The following is a 5000-nucleotide window of genomic DNA, read 5'->3' on the forward strand; positions in this document are numbered from 1 at the left end:
GGGTCCCGACGACCCGCGCTCGCGCGAGCGCGCCGGGGCGGGGCGCGGCACGGCGGGGGGACGGACGGCGGTCCCCCCCACCTCGCCCAGCACGCCACGACGCCGGCGGACGGGCGGACGGGCGGCGGCGGCGGACCACGGAGCGGTGCCGCGGCAAGCCCGGGAAGCGGAACACAGCGGGACGCGGCCCGGGGGTCGGCAGATGCGGCGGACGGGGCGGATGGACGGACGGGGGAGAGGGCCGACGAGGCGCGGCCGGCTCGGCCGCCGTCGCGGAGGCGCGGCGACGACCTCACGGCAGACGTGGCGGGCGGGGGCGGACGCGCGCCAACGCGAGGCGGGGCCCGGGGGGCCATCCTAAGGGCACGGACGCGAGTCGGCCTCCAGGGCACGACACGGGGTCTCACCGCCAGAGGCCTCCAGCGCAGGGGCGGTCCCGCGGCACCCAGGACGCCGACTGGCCTCCTCGGCCCCCCACCAGGGTGCCCCGCCCTTCACGGGGCTCGCGACCACCACCGCCAAACACCCACGAGCCGCGGCCAGCCCCGCGACAACAACACTCTCCCGCGCGCACACCGGCCACCCCACGTGCCCCGCACACGCCTCCGCCGCCGCGCCCGCCCGCCCCACCTCAGGGACCGTGAGCGCTCCACCCGGGGACGCCGCCGGCCGCGGCGGCCGGGGCGGGCGGCACCCTCACGTGGGCGAGGCCGGCTCGATCCCAGACGGGGAAGGGGGCGCGGAGGGCTGGGGGCCGTGGAGGGCCGGCGGCGACGGGGAGGGGGCGGCACGCAACACACGCACACAGCGGCGAGGGCCGCGGGGCAGGGGCGCAGGGGCGCCCGCCCAGGGACAGGAAGGGCCGAGGCACGACCGGGCCGCCAGGGAAACAAGCGCGGGGTCCCACCGCCACACACACGAGGGCGGTCCCACGACGCCTGGGACGCCGGCCGGCCCCAGCCACCCTGGGGTCTCCCACGACCCGGCCCCGCCGCCGGCGCCGGTGTGCGACGGCTCCCCCCACGTGGCACGGAGGGACCCGTCCCGCCCAAACTCACATCCCCCCTCCGTCCTCGCCAGATCCGCCTTCATCTAAGCCCGACTCCCGGGGCTCGTGCCCCGGGGAAACGCGCTCCCGAGCGAGGCGACCCGCACCGTGCCCACACACCGCCCCCGGCCGCGACTCGCGGTGAGGGCAGGCGCGACGGGCTCCCCGCGGCTGCGGGACTGGGGAGTCGGGACATCCGTGCGTCCCCGACCCCCACCTCGGGCTCGCCACCGCGGGTCACCGCACGCGCACGCGCACGCGCGGCCCCGCACCGGACGCCGGCCTGGCGGGACCCTCCCCCGACTCAGAGGGGGGAGGCGCGGGCCGCGGTAGGCAAAGAGCGGCGCTCGGCCCCCACCGCGGGGCCGGCGCAAGCCCTCCCGCGAGGGCGAGGGCCTCTGCTGCCCACGTGCTCCGGCAGTGGCCACCGTGGCCACCGCACGCTTGGGAGGGGCAGCGGCTGGGGGGTCCGGTACCCCAAGGCTCCCTCTCGGATCGCTAGAGAAGGCTTTCTCACCGAGGGTGCGTCATCCCCCACCCACCGTCTCTGCCCTTCGGGCCCACGGAGGCGCTCCACGAGCTGCCCCAGTCCACGACTGGCCGTGGGAGGGTTGGGGGGGTCTGCGGTACGGGTAAGCACACGGCCCACTGGCGCGTTCGCGGCCACAGCCTTGGGGGGGCACAACCCCTGCCGCCCCCGGGCTCGTCCATCGGGCTCCGGAAGGGGGAGCCCCCCTTCTCGCAGGCCCCGGCCCAACACGATCGCAACCACGCCCGTGTGTGACTCCCCCCCACACACGGTGGGGGGCGGCAGCACACGCGGCGTTGGCCTGGCCACAGTCAGTCCCCCCCCACAGCACACCGTGGGAGGACGACGGCGACGAGGTGGCAGGCACCTGTCCCCCACCGAGGGAGAGAAACAGAGGCAAGCCCCCCGCCGCCCTTTACCGCCTCGACCCCCCCCCCCAAGAGAGCCACTCACGGGACACACCACCGTGGTGGAGACCCCGAGGAGCACGCGGGGAAGAGGGAATGACACCCACCGCTCGGCCTCGGGCTCCTGAGGGGACGGCCTGGAGCTCTCCAGGGGCACCACAGAGGACCAAGCAAGTCACGCTCACGCGCCAGCAGCGGGCGCGCGGCGCAGTGGCGGGACGGCCCCCCCCACCGACGCGGGGAGGACCGCTCGCGAGGCACACGCCAAGGAGGCGAAGCGAGAGCGTCTGCTGCGTCCGACGACCACGGCCCCGCCCACGCCGTGAGGCAGGAGGCGGGAGACCGCGGGTCAGGGCCGGAGACCACCACCCCTGCCTCCCACACACCCGTCGGCAGGCCGGCAGGGCGTGACGAGGGAGGCGAGGGGCCCGCGGACAGAACGAGAAGAGCGGTCCCGTTCGCCAAGAACGTCCGTCCCTCGTCTGGCGCGACTTTAGGCCCGGCCCAGGAGAGCGCGACATCACCACATCGATCAGTCACTCCAGAGAGCCAGGGGCCACAAGGGCCCCGAGGGGGGAGGGGCACGGCGAGGACCCTCACCAGAGGAGCCCGCTTCAGCCTCAGCCGCCACCCAGCCCCCCGCTTCTCTCTCAGGCAAACAGTGGCCGACGACCCCGGGAGGAGAACGCCTGACACGTGGCACGGAGCCTGCGGGGTGGGGTCGCCTCAGCCACCACCGGGTGCCTGCGGCGGGGAAGGGGAGTCACACGGGGTAGAAGACCCACGCGCCACCTCGCCCCGCCGCCCTCGGGTGAGCCAGAGACCGGAGGCGGCACCGCGGGTCGGGTCAGCCGGGCGCACACACGAGAGCCGGCGCGCAGGCCCAAGCGGGCGGCTCAAGTGGCAAGGGCCGGCTCGGGCGCCTGACGGCGGTCCAAAGCCCAGCGCCCTGCGCGCGTCCAGAGTCCCAGAATCCTCAGCGACAGACGCCAGAGGAGGCCGTGTCAGCACCTACCTGGTGGCAAAAATGGCCCATTTCAGGCGAAAAAAATCACGGCGCCCGGCAGCGGGGCCCATCCACGAACCTCGGGGGGGCTCCCCGGGACCTCGGTCCGCCCACCCGTCCCCAACACTTTCCCATCCACACCAGCCCCGGACCTCTCTCGGGGCCATCTGGTCGACCCGAGGAGCGTGGCGGCAAAGCGGGGCGGGGCGGGAGGGGCGGGAAAACGTGGCAGAGGCAGCGAGCGGGTCGGGGTCGCCCTCCCCGGATCGCCCGCGCGAGCAGGTACCGCGGTCCCTCCGAGTCCCCGGGCGAAGACTTGGTTAAAGGAAAGGAAATACCCCACTCTGCCGCCTCTGACGCGCGGGGCCCACGAGGGACCGCGCCCGGGCCCAGGCCGCCCTATCCGGGCCACCCAGCACGGCTCGGGCCCGTCCCCACCGCCACCCCCACCCCGGCCGGGACTCGCGGTGGAGGAGGGGGCGGGGGAGGGTGAGAAAAAGTCGCGTCCGCCGACCGGGACCGACGTGGGCCCGCTAGAGGGCCGGGTGCGCCCTCCCCGGCCACCCGCGCGAGCGGGTCCCGGTCCGTCCACGTCCCCGGACCCAGGGGGACTTGGAAATATTTTCGCACGGAGGCACCTCCCAGGTGACCGGAGCCCACGAGGGACCGCACCCGGGCCCGTGCCTCTCTCTCCGGGTCACCCCTCGCGGCCCAGCCCGGTCCCCACCTCCGGAGTCCGACTCGGAAAAGCATCGGTCAGAAAGAATCCGACCACCGGGACCCACGCGCGCCCGCCAACGAGCCCGTCGCGCCCTCCACCGCCCTAAACGCACGGGCACGGGCCGGTCCCCACCTCCGGAGCGGGGCGCTGTGGTGACCGGGCGGGGTGGGGGGGGGCGGAGGGAGGGAGGGAGGGAGGGAGGGAGGGAGGGAAGGAAGGAAGGAAGGAAGGAAGGAAGGAAGGCAGGCAGGCAGGCAGGCAGGCAGGCAGGCAGGCAGGAAGGAGGGAGGGTCGGGTGGCCGGGTCGGTCCCCGCGGCCGGATGCTGGTCGACCAGACCAGGCGGCCCCACAGACCGGCTCGAGAGCGCGGCGACGGTCACACCCTCATAGGCCTGCACGCCCAATCTCAAGCGACAGCAGGAGGCGCCCACGCATGGGCGCCACCGGGACAGTCACCGCCAGCGTCGCCTGGCTCCCGGAACTCGGCCTCGGGCCCGGCGGCCGAGTCACAGCCCTCACGAAGGTCGCCGAAGCTCCAGAGACAAGGGACAATATAAAAGCGGCCGCCAGGTGGCTCCCGACAACGGCTCCAACGTCCCCGGGCCGGGTCCCTGTCGCCGGCCGGCCACCGAGGACGCGGCAGCGCCGGGCCGCCCAAACGCCTGAGCTCAGCCCGCTGGGGCGAGGCGGCGGGCCTCTGGCGCGGCCCTGAGGCGGCCGTCTCGGAGCTAGCTCCCGGGTCGGCACGACACGGCGCGACCCCGGCAGAAGACGGCGGGGGGGGGGGGGAAGCTGGGGAGATGTCGCCGGGAGGCTGCCTCGAAGGAAACGCGCTCCCCACGCGACTCCTCGGCGGGGGCAAATCCCACGGAGACTCCGGCGGGGCCCGGGGCGGCCGGCACGGGGTGCCCAGAGGGTCACGAGCAAGATCCCCGGCTGCCCGGACGGAGGGAGGGAGGGAGGGAGGGAGGGAGGGCGGGAAGGCGGGGACTGGCAAACCGAAACCAGGCAAGCACTCAGAGAACAACGCAGGAATTCATCCTCTCTCGAACGGTGGAGGTCTGTCGGAAGCAGACACGCAAAGCCCAGAACCTAGAAAGGAAAGGAAGGATACACTCTGACCCCGTACAAGTGGAAACAAACAACTATCTCTGCCTGGACGGCGACAAAGTCCAAAGACAACACATGGGTGCGTGGGTGGGGAAAATGCACCTGCGGTCACGAGAAAACATGGATTTCAAAATGGACTGACCACAGTCCACGGGCGGGGGTGGGGGTGGGGGTGGGG

The sequence above is a fragment of the Delphinapterus leucas genome, chromosome 21, assembly GCF_059928025.1.
Source record: "Delphinapterus leucas isolate spDelLeu-1000000601 "Yukka" chromosome 21, BTC_Dleu_Yukka2, whole genome shotgun sequence".
NCBI classification, from domain to species: domain Eukaryota; kingdom Metazoa; phylum Chordata; class Mammalia; order Artiodactyla; family Monodontidae; genus Delphinapterus; species Delphinapterus leucas.